Source organism: Ambystoma mexicanum, chromosome 1q (assembly GCF_040938575.1).
Source record: "Ambystoma mexicanum isolate Mex_15411 chromosome 1q, UKY_AmexF1_1, whole genome shotgun sequence".
Lineage (NCBI taxonomy): Eukaryota > Metazoa > Chordata > Amphibia > Caudata > Ambystomatidae > Ambystoma > Ambystoma mexicanum.
Window position 1 is genome coordinate 737,168,337 of NC_090922.1, and position 23,660 is coordinate 737,191,996.

Genomic DNA, 23,660 nt, shown 5'->3' on the forward strand with positions numbered 1-23,660 from the left:
AGATGAATGGATGGAAGGACAAATCTTATTTAAACTCGATTGGGAAAGGCAGTGATGACGCAAGACCAAAAGAGAGGTTAGATGAGACACAGAGAAATGAGAAAGAGAAGGAGTTAAGAGACGAAAGGATGAGAAGGAAAGATAGACTAAGGCAAGAACAGCTGTATCGTGAGGAGCAAGAAAAACAGCTTGCTCGCAACCCAAGAGCTGCCTATGATCAAGACAGACAGAAACAGCAAAGGTTAGAAGAAGAGCAAAGGTACGTGAAAAAAGTATAAGGACACGAAGAGATGAGGAAATACGAAGGGCAGATGAACTTAGAAATGAAAAGAAAAAGGAAGAAGGTAGGGTCAGAGAAGAGGCGAGGAAGCCCAGAGAATTCGATGATGATATAGATCGAAAGCTAAGACGGAGAGCACGCAATCTCAAATATTTAGAGAGGGAAGTTAAAAAACCTGATGGGAAGACATTGAAGAATTTTTTCCTGCGTACGATTCAGTACCAGGCACGTTTAGGGCAAATATTGAAGATGACTTTGACACTAGAAGCATCGGGGAAACAATCGATAGGATATATGATGAAATGGGGCTAGAACAAATACCCCAAGGAGTGGGTGAAGATGAGCGCCTGGAGAGCACTCAGCTGTATGACACTGAGGATGTCACCCAAAGTAGTGGGAATAGGGAACTGTCCCTGGATAGATTAGAAATCAGTAGGAACAATGAAGACAGAAGAAGTTGCGTGAATTGGGGAAAAACAATGTCCGACTCTGAAAGGGAGGAGCGTGAGGAAAATGAGGAAGGGAGACGGAGCAAAAGATGACTCCCAAAGGGATACGATGGTCAGCCACACAGTCTGACCGACATGAAGGAGTACCTCATGGTCGGAGGGGGGTGTCTTCACCGCCTTATGTAGACAGACTAAGAACATTGCCAGGTAGACAGCGATGAAGGAATATTACCCCTGCAACAGACAGGAGAACTATGAGAGAAGGGAAAGAGGGCTGTGCATTCCAATTTCTGCTACTAGTGAAGGGGGGAATAAGACCACAATATATTCCATGGCCACACATGGATCGAAATAACTTGAAAAACAAGCTTCCAATGCTGACATCGGGAGCCGGAAAATGGATACATGAATTAGAAAATAATTACACTAGCTATAGGGGACATCAAAGGTCTCCTGATCGCCATACTTGGTGAGAGAGCAGACAATGTGTGGACACGAGCAGGGTACCCTGGTGTAACCACAATTAACACTGTGCATGACGGAGCGCCATTTAACAATTGCAGAGCAGCAGTATGAGTACTTTACCCAGATACTTCCAATATGGAAGCTATAATGACTCGAAAAATGAAGGATTCTGAAGATCCATTAATTTATATACAGAATTTCCAAGACATGTGGGTGCTCGAAACGCATGAATCTTGGACGAAATCAATACCTGTGTGTTACCATATATTGTGCCAAGGGTTGCTAGAACTGGTGCAGAAACCACTCAAGAAACTGGAAGGAGTTGAGGCTAAGCCTTGGGCTGAAATATAGTTGACTGTTGCACATTATTGTAGACTGTTGCAAGAAAAGAATCGCAAAAAGGAAGCAACTTGAAAGATTGAGGAAGCGAAGTTGGTGCAAAAGAAATTATCAAAGTATGCTCTTGAAGGAGCCATGCTAACTAACTAGTGCAGCTGAACAAAGCATGCAGCAGGTGGCTAGTCAACAACTTGTCGGGGAGAAGCTGGATCCCCCCCCACCCCCAGGGCAGTGGGGGGCCAGCAGCCATACCCTCACCAGCTATGGGAGGCCCCAACACCTCCCATATGGCCCCCAGAAATGCAACAGAGTGCCAAGCAGGCAGCAGCATGTTTTCAAACTGCATTTATTTCTAGGCAAAAAAACACACAAGCATCGTGCACACCGCGAATTCAGGCGCCGTCTCCCCCCAGAGCTGTCTTGCAAGTAAGTTTTATAATCACACTGCAGGCTGACCTCACAGAATTGGATCAGCTCCCAGAAACCTATCTCCTCCTGTTATTGGCTGCAGAGTGGTGGGTTACATATGTAGCCCTTATAGAGAGCCTGATAATTGGATATTAACCTCCTGCGTCAGTGGGTTGATTTAGCTGTGCCAGCCCCCATTACCTAATTCTAATCTTGTTGCAATGTGACTTTGTTCCCATAACTTTTAGCTGAACAAGCAGTTCGCACCTGGGCTCTGGCTTGTTACAAGTTATGTTTCAATGTTGTGCGTGTCCTTGAGAAAATGTCTTTCTTTCCCAGAAAGAAAAAAAAGCACACTGGGTTGCCGTGATTTACTCGCATTTGTGGATAAAAAAAATGTCTGTCTGCAGAAAGCAATTTTATCTTGAACTTGCGGCCTTGGCAGGTCGGACTTGTTTTGCGAGGAATGTTGATAAGGCTCCCGCAGCCAGTGTTCAGTGTTCAGTGAGTGAAATGAACTTAGCTGTAATTTTCCTGAAACATAGCTTTACACTGTGCATTTAGACCATGTTAATTCATATAGGCATTTGCAAGCCTTTAAACAGGGATTTTTGTGTTTGTAGATTCTGATATTGCAGCATTGATTCTAATGTAGCATAGAAGTTGCACTGTTGGTGAAGTGGGTGTGTTTCAGCATATTTGTCACCCATGGGTGCGCTGGGGCGCTTGGGGTGCGGGGGCATGGATTTGGTCTCCATTTTCCCTCTTCAGTCCCCCCTCTGGTCGACTTTGTCGACCACACCACCAAGCAACATTCACCTCCTTCCGGTCTGCATATCCTTGCCAATTCCTTGAAGTGTCCATAATTTTCTGCATTGTTGTTGATCAACAGTACATATAGGAGTGTTCTCCTTCTGTGTTCCACCACACTCACTTCCCTTCGTACTTCCTCTGATCACAGGGAGTGGCCACCTTTATTACTGCTGGAACCATGTTGCGCACCGCTATCTTAGTCCGGCTCTTCCTTTCACCATGTCTCTTATTTGCATTCCGATAACTTCTTCTGTTGTTCTCTTGCAATGTATCTCTATCTTGCACAATGGTGCTGTGCTCGGTACTCGTCCTTCCGTTATCACCTTCAAGCAACCAGGCAGTCATGATGTCATCCATTACCATGCAAGCACTAGCTAGTTCTTTGCTTTCTCCTTTCAGATGCATTTTTTGCTGATCATTCTTTGGTATGCTGGTACTTCACCCACTCATCCTTCTGTCTCGCTCGAGAAGTAATTCCCCCCTCTTTTTACTTCTCTGTCTGTTTCTCTTCTTCCGTTGTTTTCCACCTTGGTGAATGTGTCACTCTTCACATCTTCCTTGGTCATCACCAACAAGGGCATGCTGATGCGCACCAATGAACACTCTCCTCCCCAATTCAGTGGTAGTTTCTCTTGACCTTTGGATGCATGTGGTCAATAGTAGTCCATAAGCAGTGATGTTCCTGCTCTCATCTCGCAACTTCTCTCAACCTTCTTGCATCCAGCATGATTGTCCACTTCTTGTCACTGTTGTGCTGGTAACATAACGTTGGTACCTTAACAGTATACGTCCTTCTTCAGTGACCATCTTTGCTCTTTTCTCTCACTCTGTTAGGCACTTATCATATTTTTGTCTCTTATTATTTTATTTTTCTTCTCTCTTTTTGTTTTTCTTTCTTCTTTTATTAGTTATTTATTTATTTATTTATTTATTTTTTCAATCTCAATGTTGCTGTCTTCCCTTGCAATCTTCTTCGCACCTTGTCATACATGGGCGTCGTGCTCTGCTGTAGTAATTTCTGTTGTAATCAATTCTCTTCCGGCATATGTTAAAGAACAGTCAGGACAGCTCTCTCCAGTGGTGTCCCTACCAATTTTGTACATGTGTGCATGTTGTTGGTCACTTCTGATATGTGTGTTATGTGTATGTTTTACTCCCCTTGTTTCTGCCCTTAACTCTCTTTACTTTAGCAGCAGCTTTTCCTTACCCACTGACGCCGTAACTGTTCCTGCTTAGGTTAGGGAATGTTAGCAGGGGATACAGCGGTAATGCTCATTATTACAACTAATTTTCAAATTACCACCCCCATTATTTCGTTCATCATTAATAGTCCCATCGTGAAGGTAAAAGTCCTTATTTGCGTGCCGGTAACCACTTACGCTGCTGGGTCCTTGCAGCTGATGAGATGATAAAGTTGCCCGCCTGAAAATCGCAAGAAAAGCGTTAATACGTTAGTACATGTTAGTAACCTCAAGCTCCGCGAACTAAACAATCACTAAGGGCAAAATCAAACCTCCCCCTGGACATTTCGTGTTTTCAAAATTTCTCAATATGGGTAGGGGAAAATCTTGGGCTGTTTATTCAATGGAAGCAAGGAAATATACTTCAGGGAAACATGCTCTAAGTGGTCTGAGGTTCTTGATAGGGTGGGCAATTGAGTGGGTAATGCTTCACAATGTTTTACTCAGTAGACCTCACAGTTTCTAATGGAAGATAGCATTAAGGAAATTTCCTACACATTTCTAACAGCATACATACGCAACAACCTGCATGTGCGGGGAAAAGAGAAGAAACAAAACAGTGTTACAGCTGTAGGTGCACAAAATGTAATATGAAACTCAATTAAACTTTGGAAATGCGTGTGTCAGTCCCTATTCTAGTTGCTAGTGTGCGTTGGACCATGGGATGGCCATGTTTCCCTAACTCGGGAGAGTTCGTGCTATTTTGCAGTTCATGAAAATCTCTTGCGTTGGCCCTGTTGATCGTTGCTCCCTCGTTGCCAGGGTGGCCACCGCTTTGTAGGGCTTGACGCCTTACACTTCTGACAAAGTCTGTCAGGAGGGGAAAATGTCCCACTGTAGTCCATAGCCATTGGGTGTTGGTTGTCCGTTGTCTTCAGGCCTGCCCTGGGTCCTTTGTATCTGGCGAGAAATGAAATGGAAGCGCTTGAGACCTGAGAATTTACATATTCTTCATTTTCTTGACCTAACCTCTCTGCACTACTCTCACATTATTCAGTGTCCTAGTGGGAGGAGCCAATGGTACACCTATGCACCATCCTGTCACCACCTGGTGGCGTTCAATGGCGGTCTGACTGTAAATTATTACACAATTCGGAATGTACCCAGAAAATGGGTAGGCACTTAATTTTTGTGAAGATACTCATTACACACTTGGATCATATATATGCAATTTGGGTGCTAGTGTACAAATGGGCCTTTGGATCTTTGTATTTACTGTGCTTTTGTTATAAGTTATTTATAGTGCGTGCCTTTGTCCCGTGGGGCATCAGGCACTGACAAGCTAAATAGGGAAACATCAGGGTGGTAAATTTGTCATATGGGGTGGCTGTGTTTCTAAATTAAGTGCACCATGTTACTTAGTTAAGATAATCGCAGGGTTTTTAAAACTTTTTTTTTTCTATGGCTCCTCTCTCACTTCTCAGGGTGTGCCTTGCAGTGAACTGCAGGCACTTTAAGCTGGTACTAATGAAATCCGCTACCAATTTACTCTCATTCTCTCTATCCCACCCCATGTCCACTTTTTAAAGCCTGCCTACTCTGTTAATTACTCATTTAGTCTAGTATTTTATTACTCCACTACTGTAATTACTGTTACATTTAAACAATATATATTTCTAATTACTGTTACATTTAAACAATATATATTTCTCCCCCCAATATCTGCTTTCAAATTTTAATACAACCATTATGCTCCAGTTCGTGCAGCAATGACCTCTTTCCCTATGTGTGTTGGCTAATGCATTTGTGCCAGTGTTATTTTCAAAAGCGCTAGTGGCAGTACCACTTGCACTGTTATTTTGTCGCCAAATTAATTCTGTTGGGAACATGGATCATCCACCCTTTACCCCTATTTCTCTCCTCCTGTGGTGAACTGTCAATGAAATGTAGTCCTCCCCCCTCAAGTGCACCTTCTTCCACCTTGTGTGTCTCATTTAATTGTTCTGTGTTAATCGTGTATTCATGAGCCCAGTCTCCTCACTGAAAGATGTGTGCTCAAAATGTAGCTAAATGTACTCTCTTGTGATGCGCTATCATTATGCACCCCCCTCTGTACCGTGCACCCCCATTATTCTTAAACAATCTTCCTTACTTTCAACATGTGTATGCCTGGTGTTTAACAAGTTATGGATTTCTCTGTTAATAAGGTGGTCATATCCACATTGCTCATGATGTCACAAATGTCTCTTCCCTAATGCATGGCCTAGTCGCCCCACTGTCACCCAGAAAAGAAAATGTTTTAATACCTATCACCACCCCTATGCACTTGTCCTCTGCATTATTGAGTGTGCGTGAGTGTGTGTGTCGGCGCGCGTCTCGCCCGCTCTGTCGGTGAAGCGGAGCATGAGTGTGTGTGGCAGAGTGAGTCAAATCAAGTTTGTCTTGGGCTGTCCTATTAGCGGTATAATGTCAATCTATGTCCTTTGAAAGATTTGTTCCCCATCAGGAAGACCCCACCTAGTCATGTAACCGGTACCATTGCTATTGTGTCAGTGTTCTGTATGGGTGCTGGCTGCTGTGCAGTGCCCCTGTGTTGTTATTCTAGTCAGTCCTGGGGTAGTGGTGCTGTCATTTGTTGTGTCTGTACATGTAGTGGTGACAGTACCTGCATTGGTGCTTGTGGTGTCTGCTGAAATGATCCCATCCTGCCCCATGTATCCTCCCCACATGGGCGGTGCATATTGTGGTGATTGTTGACACTGCTATTGTGATTCTTGTGCGTGTGTGTTGAAGCTGTTTTTAACTGCCCCTCCCATCCCATGCTTGAATGATTTATTTTGTGCCTACTTGTCCTCATCTGCCTTTCTCTGCCCCTGTGTCATCAAATATTACACTCCCGGAGGTTCAGAAGGGTGAGTCCCCTCTTCCCTCTGCTCGTGTTTGTTCAACATCAGCTGACCCCTCGCATTTTCCTTTTCCTTCGTGCACACAGTTCAACTGTAGCCATGTGCTTTTAAAGCTATTCCCGTGTAAGTGCTGTGTATGTGTGTCCTTAGCGATTGCTGCACGCTTCTGGAGAAGCCGCCTATGAGCAGCCATGGTCTTTTTAATTTACCTTCAGTACTTTTGAATCTTTGCACACTATGTTTTACTGACTTATTTCAGCATGGAAGCTGTGTGCTACACAACAAGTGAAGGGGAGTCATTTCTGTATTGTGTGATACATTTTACCTCTATTCAATTCGAAAATTTCGGTAGTCCGCTGTTCAGGGAGCAAAAGTTAGAAGATAATTGAACAATATTCAACTTCTGTGAGCCTTCTTGGCTCCGCACCTTAGCCAGTGCACTCCACGTGCAATCCATCTTCACCAAACCATTGCCTTCTCCGGCACACTCCCACAATCTTGCGCATGTGTCTTCCACACACCGCCTCTGGGTCACCTATTCTCCAAATCCAAAACCACACCACTATCTGCTCACCATCAAACTTTGTGTCCTTATGCATCAATCTGAAGGTGACGTCACCAAACTAAAAACACAATGCAAATGAACAGACAAATGTGCATACACAGAACAATAACCCATTTCTCCCAACCCCACAAAAATCCCAAAATAAAACCCCACAATCCCCACAGCTGTCTTCCTGTCTCAACTGGAACAAGGTAAACCACAATAAACTCTTATAATTGGACTGCACACACTGCGTCGCCTAGTGCATGATACGCTCCTCACCAGGGGACCTTAACCAGCCAACTATCTTCCGCACTCGGGAACAATCTAGCTACCTCCTGCGGGAAAACATCATCCACTCACTGAACTAAAACGCTCAATTAGCAGGGAACCTCATCTACTCATTGATCTATAACGTCAATTCATAGGAAATCCAGACCCCGTACATGAAATCACCATCCAGACCAATCAGCGCGGCACTCCTGTTCTAGACCAATCAGCGCGGCACTCCTGTTCTAGACCAATCAGCGCGGCACTCCTGTTCTATGTGTAGGGAGTCACTACCCCACCCAATATGCTCAAAAACACAAGAAGGGACCACTGCCACCACCCCAGTCCCAACTACAATTCACGTGCCGATCACTACCAATGCGCTGAATTTTGTGACAATGTACAATCACCCACCACCCAATTTACAATCCCTCCCTAAAAAAAAAAAACACTAACATTTCTACTTTAAACATTCCCCCCCCCCTCAGAGCCCATGTTGCTGGTTTACTTACATTTTCCTATGCTGCACTGGCAGTTGCACCACTGCTGGACACTCCCTCAATGCGCTTCACCGGACCCCTTCTCCTGCAGGGCTCTCACCTGCCCTCAAGCGGGGTATTTCCATGTGGCCCCCGAAGCCTTTAGCCGGTTACGCGTTTTTCCGGTGGTCTTCAGGTGCAGGCGAGGGTCTCACAGCTTCCTTGAGTCGGCGGCAGGGAGCTCAGTCCACCGCAGGGCTTGCACAGGCAGAGCTCATTCACTCATGTTACAATGAGCAATGAGCCTCACAGAGGGCACCAACTTGTCGGGGAGAAGCTGGATCCCCCCCCACCCCCAGGGCAGTGGGGGGCCAGCAGCCATACCCTCACCAGCTATGGGAGGCCCCAACACCTCCCATATGGCCCCCAGAAATGCAACAGAGTGCCAAGCAGGCAGCAGCATGTTTTCAAACTGCATTTATTTCTAGGCAAAAAAACACACAAGCATCGTGCACACCGCGAATTCAGGCGCCGTCTCCCCCCAGAGCTGTCTTGCAAGTAAGTTTTATAATCACACTGCAGGCTGACCTCACAGAATTGGATCAGCTCCCAGAAACCTATCTCCTCCTGTTATTGGCTGCAGAGTGGTGGGTTACATATGTAGCCCTTATAGAGAGCCTGATAATTGGATATTAACCTCCTGCGTCAGTGGGTTGATTTAGCTGTGCCAGCCCCCATTACCTAATTCTAATCTTGTTGCAATGTGACTTTGTTCCCATAACTTTTAGCTGAACAAGCAGTTCGCACCTGGGCTCTGGCTTGTTACAAGTTATGTTTCAATGTTGTGCGTGTCCTTGAGAAAATGTCTTTCTTTCCCAGAAAGAAAAAAAAGCACACTGGGTTGCCGTGATTTACTCGCATTTGTGGATAAAAAAAATGTCTGTCTGCAGAAAGCAATTTTATCTTGAACTTGCGGCCTTGGCAGGTCGGACTTGTTTTGCGAGGAATGTTGATAAGGCTCCCGCAGCCAGTGTTCAGTGTTCAGTGAGTGAAATGAACTTAGCTGTAATTTTCCTGAAACATAGCTTTACACTGTGCATTTAGACCATGTTAATTCATATAGGCATTTGCAAGCCTTTAAACAGGGATTTTTGTGTTTGTAGATTCTGATATTGCAGCATTGATTCTAATGTAGCATAGAAGTTGCACTGTTGGTGAAGTGGGTGTGTTTCAGCATATTTGTCACCCATGGGTGCGCTGGGGCGCTTGGGGTGCGGGGGCATGGATTTGGTCTCCATTTTCCCTCTTCAAACAGAATAATCAGGGTAACATAGGGTTTTACCCACAGGGAAGAGGATTTAGGTGAAGAGGATGGAGGAGCAATCAAGGACGTTTCCAAAATAATCAAGGGGGCTTTCAAAATATGCAAAATGGAAACCAGGATATGTCAAATGGGCAAATGATCCAAACACCTCCGGCATGTTGACTATGTGGAATGACAGGGCATTTGGCACGCAAATGCAGAAGTCAAGGCATGAAGCAAAACGGCCAAATAATGGGAGCAGGCATGGCAAATCCACCTGCAATTTTACAACAGGCCGTTGCACAGAATCACACTGTGCAACAACAAGTGCCAGGAGCGCAACAAGGCGTGCAACCTCAGAGCATGGGAAGTTTTCCACAAAGACAAACCCAACAGGCGCTGTTGCAAGTGTCACACACGATGAGCACAGAGCAGACCCAGAACCCTGGAAGTGGAAGTAACAATGGGAATGGGGAAAATCCACAAGTGCACCTTGGGCCAAACTTAAATATGAACTAGGACAGCTCACTGGGAACCCTGATGTGCTCTATCATATCAGTGACACCAGACCCTCATAGGGAACCTAGGGTGGATGTCGTTATAGGGGGTAAAGAATATTCCTTCCTAGTGGAAATGGGTGCAACACGCTCGTGTATACATGAAGGCAAATTCTCCTTGTCTGGTGAGGCCATAGATACTCAGAGTTTTACAGGAGCTCACAGTGAAGTTCCCTTTTCAGACGCACTCCTACTCTCCATAGGAGAGTGCAAAATGAATGTACCTCTAGTATATTCACGTCAGACCTGTAGGATTATTTACCGTGTTTTGGGAGCACAGCACCATTGCATGGGATTAATGTATTGCTATAATGCGGTACAAGCAATTGCACCATTTTTTTTTCTCCTGAAATGCCTCTGTTGCAGGAGACACATTAGAGGATTAATGAACTAATATAATTAACAGTACTAACATGATTCTAATCAAATAACATCATAATGTGTTTTCCAGTGCAACATGAGGTGGAAAAGACATGCTCTGAAAATCATTTTAAACGTGCACTTGGATTCATATTTTTTTCTCTGTTCACTGTGGTAGCTGGATGCGAAATCTGCATGCCAGGAAATGAGTAGATACAGTTTCTAAACCGTATAAGCCAAGCCATTGTTAAAAGAGGAGGATAGATTATTGTGCATTTTCATTGGTGACACGTCACCTTAAGGGCTGTAAGAGAGGTCTCTTAGTACATTTCGGGGAGGAAGAAAGGCAGAGGACATTTTACACAGCTCTGGGGAAGACCTGGCTGGAGTTTCTATGGGGTTTCCTGATTGAGAGGTGCCGTCCCAGTCCATTGCTGACTTTCCCAGACTGAAGATTACAGTCAATATGCACCGGCTTGAGAGACCGCAGATCAGAACTGCATGTCCTCGCTGGGGTGCTTTGAAGGAAAGCCTTGAGCCATTTAAAGAAAGCAACCAGTCCGGGGAGTTCGCGTGCTAAACAGCTACAACTCACTGGTAATTATCTTGTATGAAAGTGAGGGTGCGGTATGTGCATGAGACCTATTTTAGACAGGCAGCGTAGCGATAGATTTTCACTGTGTTCAAATGACACATTTTAATGTTGACAGCTGAAGGCAAAACAAACGATGTCATTTTTCTCTCTCTTGTGCAAATATGAAATGAAATTCGTAGTGTTCTTGCATTTTGTCTTTCTCATGTTTTTATTTCAGAAGAGGATTGTCTCACGAATGGTAATGTATCATTGTAAAATCAAATTGTGATAACACAGTCTGCCTAAGAGTATTTTTGTTCCTGTTTCATTTGGTGTCTAAAAAAAAATATTATGCCATAGAGGGAATGATGCTTAAAGCGCCAAGTTTCTATGCAGATAAAGTAATGTTACGAGCAATTATAAATAGCTGTGTGCGTGGTTCCACTCAGTGTATATGTGTGTGTGTGATTTCTGAGTGGAACATAATGAAATAGTTTGCTGGACGTATATGAGTCAGCAGAAAGAGAGGCCTCTGGAAATAGTTTCACTAATGTAAATAAATTAGTGATTATACCACATGTTATTGTGAATACTTTATGGAAGCATAGCTCACTGGTGTAGCTAAATCAGTGATAACAGCCATAAGTGGCATTCCATATGAAAATGTGGTGTTCTTGAATAATGTAGAAGCCTGAGGCCTCTAGAGATCACAAGAACAGTCTAAACAAAAGAAAAGGGTTCTGTATGTTGGGGCCACAAATAAAACAAAGAAATTATGCTCATCACTATACCCCAACGAAATGCATACCAACTAAATGTATCTGTGTACTGAAATAATGCATATCCACTACATTACTATAATACCAAACCCAATCTGAATGCAAGGAGCGATTATTGCTGAATTACTTTATTTTTGGCGTTAAGAAAATACCGCTAGGCCCCAAATCTACACAAAATACCCTACATATTTATGGTGTGTTGCAGGGTGGGAAAGTGATCATAGAGCACCTACTGGGTGTGGCAAGTGTGTCTCACACCGCCATCTGTACATTAAAGGGAACCCATTTCATAATAGCAGTGTGTCACTAAAAACGAATTTCAGAATGTCTCAAAGGGAAACCACATTCTCAGACCTAGTGCAATATTTAGAGGCAAAGTTATTCGCACATGGGACGTGGTCATCAAACAGTACCTCAGAATGGCATGACCGCATTCAGGGTGAGGTGCAGAAAGAAAAACTAGACAATATTTTTGCAGAAGGCAGCATAATTCAGGTCTGGCTTCTAAAGTTATTAAATGCAGCCGATAAAAATGCAGAGAAAGACTGTTTGATACGGCTATGCCCCAAAATCTGGTTTATTTTGAATAGGTCCCTGCGAATGCAAGAAAATGACACCCAGCTAATTAACAGGTTAAAGACTGACTTAGATGGGGCAAGTAAAAATCAGGAAATGTTAAGAGCAGAATTGGGTGTATGCCAAAAAGACATGCAGTTAAAATACAGAGATTTTGATGTTCAATTGTCCAAAAGCAAGAAACGATTTGAGGACAGTGAACAAGAATTGGTACACTTAAAAGCATTGGTGGACCACATTAGACAAGATAAAATGAGGTTGTGTCAGAGATGCAGATTTTACAAAAAGAACATTATGGAAAAGAAAGTGACCTCCAAAATGCGGAACAAGAAATGGTTAAAATGCTTCAAGAAAGAGAAAAGAGGAATAAAGAATTTAATGAGTGCCAAATGCAAATGTGCGACATGCAGGAGGTAATTAATAAAATGAGTGATGAAAACAACTATTTGCAAAACGAAGTAAACAGGCTCCTTAAAAAGTGTAAGGACTTAGAACAGCAAATGTGCATTCCCATGTCCCAGGAGAGGCGGCAGGGTACCACATTCAATGGAGTTGAGGTGAATTCTATTTCTACCCAAAGGGCTAGTGCCCCAGTGACTGGGCCAGTGACTGAACTTGGTTGCAGCACCCTTGGGGGATTTGATACTCCCATTGGGGGCCGCCACCAATCCCATACACCTGGAACCAGGGTTGAGTCACCAAGTAGTGCAATTCCATGCATTGCAACAAGTAGCCCCATAAAGATAATGAAATTCATTAAAGCCCTGATCAAACCATTTAAAAAAGGAGGGGAATGCTGCATTGAGGATCACTTAGAAGCGGTTCATGACATTTTTAAAGCACTCCAGATACCTAAGGAACAGTACAGGGAATATTTTCATTTAACTTTAGATGCCCCCAGGGCCAGTATTTTAAGAGGATTGAATGAACAGCAGAACATGACATGGGCGCAGTTCAAAAAAGAGATCAGGTGTAATTTTTCTCCTTTCCAGTCATTGCAGGAGGCAAAGAAAGTTGCTTACACAATCACTGCTGTGCCTAATACATCCCCTCACCAGTTTTTACAAGACTTAAAAAGAGCATTTTCTAGCTTTCATGTATCTTTTGACCCCAATTCCAATGAGTTTAAAACTGACTACTTCTATGGGCTGCAGAAAGAAATCATATCCCAATTGGTCCGTGAATTTGACCGTGACAAGTCCCTGGAATGGATTGTACACCAAAGCACAAAACTATATGAGGTACTATATTGTCAGGGTAGAGAAAGTGATAAAATAAGAGATACTAGACCTAAATCTAAAGAACCCTCAGCAACAGTGATGGAAATCAGGTCAGCCAAAATGTCCCTTGAGTCTGCTCAAAATCCAAGTAAAAATAATTTGGCACCTGAACAGAGGGGTAATCAACAAAGGTCATCACACACTGCACCAATGTTCCAGTCACATGATCCTAGTAATAGGGAGAGTTACATCAGCCCCAGGTACTTAGGTGATAGGCCCCGGGCAGGCTATCGACCTGATATGTCAGGTATGAACAATAACCAGAGACAAAATCAGGATCAAAGAAATGATGGTCCTTATCAGACATTGGGGACACAAAGCAGATTTGATCCCAATACCATGATATATGGTAATCAGGATAGACCCCGATATGTGGATCGATTTGCTGATCATGGGAATCAACATAGGGGCCAGTACCCACAACCTGAGAGACAAGACATGAGACATAACATGAATTACACTTCATGTCAGTACAATGATTCCCCACCAGGGGACTACAACCAAAGGATGGGTGCACCCCGCTCCCCTCCGCAAATGAATCAAGAGTTCAGGAACCCTCCCAATAGAAATCATTCTCCTTAGAGGTATCAGAATAGATCCAATCAGGGAGAAAACAACCAATATCGGCCACAGAGAGAGGATTCTAGAGAGATTCCAGTGCCTCGAGGCCCAAGTGAAAATGTTGGCTGAGCAAATAGGAAAGCTCTGCACAACACAAAAACAGTAATCAAAGGAGGGGGCAGATGGCCATAGCAATGATCGGGGGGGTTCTGAAAAGTGACTAAGTTCTTATGATACCTGCAGCGCCGAAAAGACAGTTTGCTCTGATGTAATTTTGCATAATGACTCTGAGATGCCTAATGATTTAAAAGTGAAAATACCAGTACATGAACATGTAACAGAAAATGCAAATACTTCTAAAAGAGAGGTACGGTTTAACCTAGAACTAAATCAAACATTGGCGATATGTACAAATGAAATAGGAAAACCTGAAAATCCAAAAGAACAAAGAGACAGATTTAAGAAAAATGACTCATGCATGGGGAATACCAGTGAACCGGGAGTAAGTGGCGATGCTATAGCTCCTTCCCTGGGCAATCTAAACAATGACCAAACACAGGCAGGAAAAAGAAATACTCAAAAGGAGGGTACAGGTCAATCACCTGAAGAATGCTTTGAACCACATATTTTTGAAGAGGTTAAAAGGGCTGGTATCATACTGAATAATCACAAATGCACAGCATTAGACAATGACAAATTGCCAAGTGATGTTGTCACACATGTTCAGTTGGAGGGTTGTGGTGTGACCTCTGATGATACCTGGATGGATGGGCGAATGGTGGCCACACTCCAAAAAACCTCTGAACATGGGGAAATGAATAAAGTCTCTCACACAGGAATGAGCAAAAAGGAGGAAAAAATGTCTTTCCATTTACTGATGTGCTTAGCCAAAAGTGAAAAAGGCCTGAGAAAGGTGAGCCTTGAAATCAGTAAGAATTTGCATTTCCTATGTGTGTTAGAGGGAGTTGAAGACAGGTATTATGCTCCCATCATTGTGGAAGAAAAATGCCAGACATTTGCAATGATTGACACTGGCGCACAGGCCACAATTATGTCTAAAGAATTAGTAAAGAGTATCAATGAAGGGAGATCCCTGCAGAATCAGATCACAGTAAAGGAGAATCAAGGTCCAGTGCATAATTTTAACCGGGAGGAGGTGCCTATTATAGGCGCCACCGAGGTTGACAAAAAGATAGGTAAACACAGAATGAAACAGGAGGTATTGGTCACATCCATTTGTGATATTCCATTTCTAATGGGAACAGATTGCCTGACAAGATTATCTCCACTCATAGATGGGGTGAATGGAGTACTGTGGTCCTTAACCAAAAAACCATTGAGACCTAAGAAACTAAAATCACAAAACAGCAATATAAATGAATGTCACATCATTGCAAAAACAAATGATGCAGTGGAGGTGTATCTCCAGAATAGTTGCATACCTAGCGTCACTTTTATGTTAATGTGTCAAGACAAGATGCAGAGTGAAAATAAAAAATTACCTGTACAAATATACTTAGACCCAAGGTAAGAATGGCAAACTGCCATAGATGAGCACACCTTACGTTTTTATTTAAAAGAGAAGACATGCAAACAGAATACTGCTCCTAGAGCAGATTCAGAAAAACACATTACCACTCTTTGCTGAAATACACATGGAAGATGAACAACCATGCGTTCATGTTGGGATAAATGACTATTCTAAAACAATAAAAGCCACTTTAGCACTTGAACAGGAAAGGAGCTTCATTAACGAGAAATTGTTGCAAAAAATAATGGAAAGGGAGGAGATCCCAAAATTTAGGATTAAAAATCAGTATGTCTCTGGTTTGGACGGTCCAGACTTTGAAAACCGAATTGCAGGTAGATGCATGCTGAAAATTAGCATTGAAAAAAAATAATTTACCATAATGTTTGGATAGTGTGTGGAACACAAAATGACTTTTACATGGGCAATGACATCATGCACAGAATGTGTATGGTGCTAGATTTCCTTAATCAAAAGATATGGTCACGCATGGGTGGGCCGGCACCTGAATTTGAAGACACAAGAAGGGCTTATCATTGAGCACAGCTGCTCCCTTATGCAGTTGAATTACAAATGAGGAAAGATACTGTTATCCCTGCATTCACAAAGCTGTTTGCAATAACACTGAAATACAAAAATGGACAGCAGATGAAAGATTCTGATGCATTTGTGTGTCTGAATGAATCCATAAAACAACCGGGCCTGGATTATGAATACATTCCATTGGTAGATGTGGGTGAAGGGTCTGTAAAAATTATGGTGAATAATAAAGGTTATCAGAATATTCATTTAGAGGAAAACTCCTCAGTAGTTATGGCCATACAAAATCACATTACACAGTTGATCTAAATAACGTGGTGATTGGAAATATCCCTGAAAATTATGTAAATGCTAAGGGTGAATTGCCAGAATACCTGGACTCTCAGCCCAAGGGGATATTTCGAATTCATTCTGTGTACCCTTATGATTCAAGCGAGACAGTGTGCTGTCATCAAGAGGATTGCATAACATTTAACTTAAATGAAAATGAAATAGAAAATCAGCCCATTGAAGTGGAAGCTGATATGCCAAAACATTTAAATGTGGCAGCTTCACAAAGAGACAAAGCCACACAATTAGAGGAAAGCACTGAGATTCCCATGCCAGAACATTTTCCAGAATTTCCCAAAATGGTAGAGGAGCAGATTTTGTTAGCGGATGCATATGACAACGAGGAGGATAGGAATGAATTGAGGAAGATATTTATGAAGTTTAAAGTTGTATTTGCAAAAGATGCTTATGATTGTGGGCTAACTAATTTACATGTGGCCACACTTCCGGAAGGGTGTAGCAGAAGCCCAGTATTTGTACGCCAGTATAGACTACCGCTGGCATGTTTAGAATAATTGGCAGAGATTATTAAAAATTTGGAGTCGCGGGGAATCATCAGGCTCATTGATAGCACATCCAATACACCTATTTTAGGTGTGTTAAAACCAAACGGTCAATGGCGACTGTGTGCAGATTTGAGAGAGTTAAATAAAAGAGTGCCAGTATCCAGATGGCCACTGCCATTCATTGATCAGGGATTAGCTCAGTTACATGGTTCAAAAGTGTTCACCACATTAGATCTCACCTCTGGATATTGGTGTGTGCCATTGGCAGAGGAGATACAGAATTTATTTTCCTTTTCATTTGATAAGACTCAATACGCATGGGTTAGAACTCCATTCGGGTATGTCAATAGTGGGAGTGAATTTGGCATATTTTTGAGGAAGGCTATGCCTGATGCAGCAGAAAGAGTAACCATAATTTATGTGGATGATGTCCTGATAAAAAATGATAGCTTGAAAAGCCATTTTGATGAAATAAGACATGTTCTTGGCCAATTGCAGAAAACAGACGCCAAAGTATCTTTACAAAAAGCACAATAGTACAAGAAAAAGGTGAATTTTCTAGGCCATGAAGTGACCGAACATGGACTAAATCCACAAAAGAAGAAAATAGAGGCCATACAGAAACTAAAAGAGCCTAAAAATGTGAAAGGGGTAAAAAGTTCATTAGGAATGACAGGCTATAACAGAAAGTTCATTGAAATTTATGCTTAAATCACTCAACCATTGACTAAACTGCTTAAACTGAATACAGCCTAGAAATAGGAAAAAGAGCAGTCTGAGGCAGTGGCTAAATTAAAGGAATGTCTTGTAAAGGCACCATGTTTAGCATATCCCATAAAGGACAGGGATTTCTTTATAGAAATAGGTTTCTCTGAACATTGTATGTCAGCAGTGTTATCACAAAAACATGATTTGAATCACAAAACCATTGCATATGCAAGTAAGGCATTTTCCCAAGTTGAAATTAAATTCAATTAATGTGAAAAGGCCCTATTAACCACTGTGTGGGCGCTACAACATTTCCGCCCCATTGTTCTGGGAGAAAAGGTGATTATTGAGACAAATCATCAACCTTTGCAATTTTTAGAGAGTAAAAGAATTAGGTCAGGTAATCTAGCACAATCCAGAATCACTTCATGGACGCTGGCATTACAGGGTTTTCCTGTAGAAGTGAGATATGGCCAAAATAAAAAAAGCCCAATTGCTCAAGGTTTAGCAGATTTACATGACTGTGCAGCTGAACCAGTATCTAATGAAATAGAAGTGGAACCTAATTGGCAGGAATTTGAACAATCACCACATAAAGCTTTTGATGAAAAAACATGCAAAGACTTGCCAACTGTATATGTTGATGGTTGTGCCTTTCACATTGAAAATGACAGTGATAAACAATTAGTGTCAGGAATAGGGAATGTCTGGTTGAAGTGTGAAGATGTCCCGAGTATAGGGATGATAATTGGTGCTAGGAGCAGTCAGGTAGCGGAATTGGCAGCCATTTATAAAGCAATTGCTACTGCAGTTGATAATAAATTCAGTGAAATTGTCCTGGTGACTGATTCTGATTACGCACGAAATAGCTTTGTGGAATATTTACCTGGCTGGAAGGTGAGAGGCATGATTACATACAATAAAAATCCACTTAAACATGGAAAAATGATACAATCCATAGACAAATTGGTGTCAGAAAATGATTTAACAATATACTGGAGGAAAATTCGTGGGCATTTGAAAACTCCAAGAGAGGATAAAGAGGGAAATGATAAGGCAGATCACCTGGCTAAAATTGGGGCTGTGATGGGAGAATTGCTACCTATTGAACATTTACTGGGTGAAATACAAATTGATGCAGTAACACGTTCTAAAGCAACAAAGGAGACAGATCAACCAGTGGTACAGTATAGTTATGATACAATAGATCAAGATCTGATTGAGGCACAAAAGAATGATCGAATTTTGGGAATCTATTATAATCATTTAATAGATCCTGAAAAAAACCCTTTAACAGAAAAATATTGTATGGGAAAAGAAGAGTTGAGGGTGCTATTAAAGAATAAAAAATGAATAAGACTACAAGATGGACTCATGATTAGAGAGTACATAACAGGACAAATACAGTGGGTGGTACCCCTTTCATTCAGAGGGTTAATGCTACACCATGCACAGGATGCTATAACTGCAGGCCACAGAGGCTCACAGAAAACAATGGAAATACTAAAAGATTATGCTTATTGGCCACACATGTCCCATTATGTAGAATTATATACTAGAGGATGTCTAGTATGTGCCCAATTTAAACCTGCTTCACCAATGCATAGAGCTCCATTAATGGAAAGAGGCCTAACTCTTCCATGGTCAGATTTGCAAATAGACTATGTAGGGCCTGTAAAGAGGTTGAGCAGGGGGAACCGGTATATTTTAAGTGTGGTATGTTTGATGTCGAACTGGATTGAGTGTATTCCTGCACCAGATTGTAGTGCGCAAACAGCAGCCACATTGCTGGTGAACCATGTGTTTTCAAGATTTGGGTTGCCACAAAGAATAGAATCAGACAGAGGAAGTCATTTTACAAGTGCTCTAATGAGTAAGGTATGGCAAATACTGGGTGTGAAGAGAAAGCTACATATCGCATATCATGCAGCGTCTTCAGATGGAATTGAACACAGCAATAGGTCTGTTGTGGACATTTTAAAGACATTCGTGGCAGAAGCAGGTTCCAGCTGGGATTTACGCTTACCTTTGGTTATTCTGGCAATCAGATCAACTCCTGCCAAAGCAACAGGTATTAGCCCTCATGAAGTTTTGACAGGTAGGAAAATGGTGTTACCACAACACCTGCTATACAGGACACATGAGCCAACACTTGTGAGCGCATCTACAGTTCATGAATACATTGATGAACTGAGGAAACATTTACAACATGCATTTGCTTTTGTACAGAAAAATTTAGAAAGAGCTGCTGACAGTGCAAAGTCATATTATGATAAAAAGACGTCAGCAAAGGAATATTGTGTGGGCGATCAGGTGTATAAATTTAATTTTGGAAAAGGTAAACAGAAAAATTCCACATTTCTAGCAGCCTGGCAGGGGCCATATCGAATTATAGATAAGGTCTCTCCTGTGGTCTATAAAATTTTGAAGACTGAAGGTGAAACAGCAACAGAGCAGTTTGTTCATGTAAATCAAATAAAACCATGTCACCCTAAACATGAGATTAAACAACTTGAGTGTGTAGAAGCAAATAAAGTCCTTTGAACATAAAAAGGTAAAGTGAATGGGTCTAGTCAATAGAAGTGGCAGAGAAGTTAAATAAGATGGTTGATTATGATAATGGCACATAAACACTGTAATATATGTGAATATATATATAAAAAAATGGAAGCTAAAATGTATGGAATTGGTGTGAAAATGTATTAAATATTGAATGCTGTTTTATTTATGTTTGTTTTCTCTTAAACCTATGTTTAATTTCAGAAAGCAAGAGGAAAAAGGGCTAAATAAAAAGCATGTTTTATTTTTGGCAAAAGGGTGTAGTTAGTATTGTGCTATGTACTTAATTTGTTTCTTTTCTATTTGGTTTAGAATATTAACATATTTGTACCGGAGGTCACGGGAGACGATGGAGTCCTGGAGTCTCCTGGATGAAGATCGAATGATGCCTGCCTCCGGGTAGAGGTGAAGACAAAGTAACCGGAATGCCAAAAAGTGATGACTTCTATGGGGAAAGGATCCAAGAGTGCCAAGATGGAAGAGTACCTGAATGAACCAAATGATGTGACATCACTGGTCGGGACATATCAGAGGCAGACAAGTGTCCGAGAATATGGAGTTTCACGTATTTATTATTTTAATTAATTATTTTAATCTGTTATGTTTAATTCTTTGTTTTAGTTATTTGTTTTATTTTATTATTTTGTGATTGAACTCAAGTACAAAAGTAAGACACTGGACTATGGACACTTCCATTGGGAAGAAAAATATAGAACATTTTATAAGAACTGATGGACTAACAAATGAATTTTAATATTATGATGATTGAACAATGATTTTTCAATTTTCATTTTTCACACCTGAAAATTAATTGTATTGGATTGTTACATTTTACAAAAGAAGAAAGGGAGCAAGTTGGATTTCTTCCAATTGTGGCTTGGACCATTGCCAAAATTCTCAGAAAAAGGAGGGGATATGTAGGATTATTTAGCGTGTTTTGGGAACACAGCACCATTACATGGGATAAACATGCTATGATGCGGTACAAGCAATTGCACCATTTTTTTTTCTCCTGAAATGCCTTCTGAAATGCCTCTGTTGCAGGAGACACATTAGAGGATTAATGAACTAATATAATTAACAGTACTAACATTATTCTAATCGAATAACATCATAATGTGTTCTCCAGTGCAACATGAGGTTGAAAAGACAGGCTCTGAAAGTCATTTTAAACGTGCACTTGGATTCATATTTTTTTCGCTGTTCACAGTGGTAGCTGGATGCGAAATCTGCATGCCAGGAAATTAGTAGATACAGTTTCTAAACCGTATAAGCCAAGCCATTGTTAAAAGAGGAGGATAGATTATTGTGCATTTTCATTGGTGACACGTCACCTTAAGGGCTGTAACAGAGGTCTCTTAGTACATTTCGGGGAGGAAGAAAGGCAGAGGACATTTTACACAGCTCCGGGGAAGATCTGGCTGGAGTTTCTATGGGGTTTCCTGATTGAGAGGTGCCGCCCCAGTCCATTGCTGACTTTCCCAGACTGAAGATTACAGTCAATAAGCAGCGGCTTGAGAGACCGCAGATCAGAACTGCATGTCCTCGCTGGGGTGCTTTGAAGGAAAGCCTTAAGCCATTTAAAGAAAGCGACCAGTCCGGGGAGTTCGCATGCTAACCAGCTACAACTCGCTGGTAATTATCTTGTATGAAAGTGAGGGTGCGATATGTGCATGAGACCTATTTTAGACAGACAGCGTAGCGATAGCTTTTCACTGTGTTCAAATGACACTTTTTAATGTTGCCAGCTGAAGGCAAAACAAACAATGTCAATTTTTCTCTCTTTTGTGCAAATATGAAATTAAATTTGTAGTATTCTTGCATTTTGTCTTTCTCATGTTTTTATTTCAGAAGAGGATTGTCTCATGAATGGTAATGTATCATTGTAAAATGGAATTGTGATAACACAGTCTGCCTAAGAGTATTTTTGTTCCTGTTTCATTTGGTGTCTAAAAAATATATTATGCCATAGAGGGAATGATGCTTAAAGCGCCAAGTTTCTATGCAGATAAAGTAATGTTATGAGCAATTATAAATAGCTGTGTGTGTGGTTCCACTCAGAGTGTATATGTGATTTCTGAGTGGAGCATAATGAAATAGTTTGCTGGACGTATATGAGTCAGCAGAAAGAGAGGCCTCTGGAAATAGTTTCACTAATGTAAATAAATTAGTGATTATACCACATGTTATTGTGAATACTTTATGGAAGCATAGCTCACTGGTGTAGATAAATCAGTGATAACAGCCATAAGTGGCATTCCATATGAAAATGTGGTGTTCTTGAATAATGTAGAAGCCTGAGGCCTCTAGAGATCACAAGAACAGTCTAAACAAAAGAAAGGGGTTTTGTATGTTGGGGACACAAATAAAACAAAGAAATTATGCTAATCACTATACCACAACGAAATGCATACCAACTAAATGTATCTGTGTACTGAAATAATGCATATCCACTATATTACTATAATACCAAACCCAATCTGAATGCAAGGAGTGATTATTGCTGAATTACTTTATTTTTGGTGGTAAGAAAATACCGCTAGGCACCACATCTTTACAAAATACCCTACAGACCCCAGTAAACATTTTGGGTCGAGACTTAATGACAGAGTTGAACATGACAATTTTGTTCTCGGAGGGGGGCATAGTGTGCTCCACTCCAGGAATGCACTATTCAAATGCATTCAAAATGATTAGAGCATACTGAAGACACAGAGCCATGAGGGCCATACCATTGGAGGCAGAAATGTTCGCATACGGCATGCATGCGCTTATGGCAGGATTGCCAGGTCTTGCAGACAGAATCATGAGAAACCCTGATGAATTTTTATTCAGAGCAAGAATGCCTATGCATGAGAAGGAGGGACAAGTTTTTCCCTTAATGATACACGCAGCTGCAGTGCGAGGGAAAGTGGTCTTGGTTGATGGTTACGATGATGAAGGCAGACAATGGTGCGCGATTATTGCCATCGAAGAAGGATATCGAGTGACTGACGTCACCGATGACGATCTGTTTGAAGAATAAGCAGACATGGGAGAGACAATGGTGGAAGTAAGTCTCACCTTTTGGGTAAAGATGATCAAAAGAGAAGTGCCTCAAAGAATGATGTTGGCGCTAAAACGTCCTGAATGTTTTTATGATTATATAGCTAAAGTGCCTGTCTCAGTGTGGACTACAGGAACCTATGATGCAGGCATCTTGAAGGGGCTGGGAGAAGTGAAAATTAAACTAAAACCAGGAGCAATTTTACAGAGAGCCCGCCAATATCCCATGTCCAGAGAGGCAGATGAAGGGATTTCTAAGACAATTTCTGCCATGATGGACCAGGGCATCTTAGTGACGCCAGAATCACCATGTAATACGG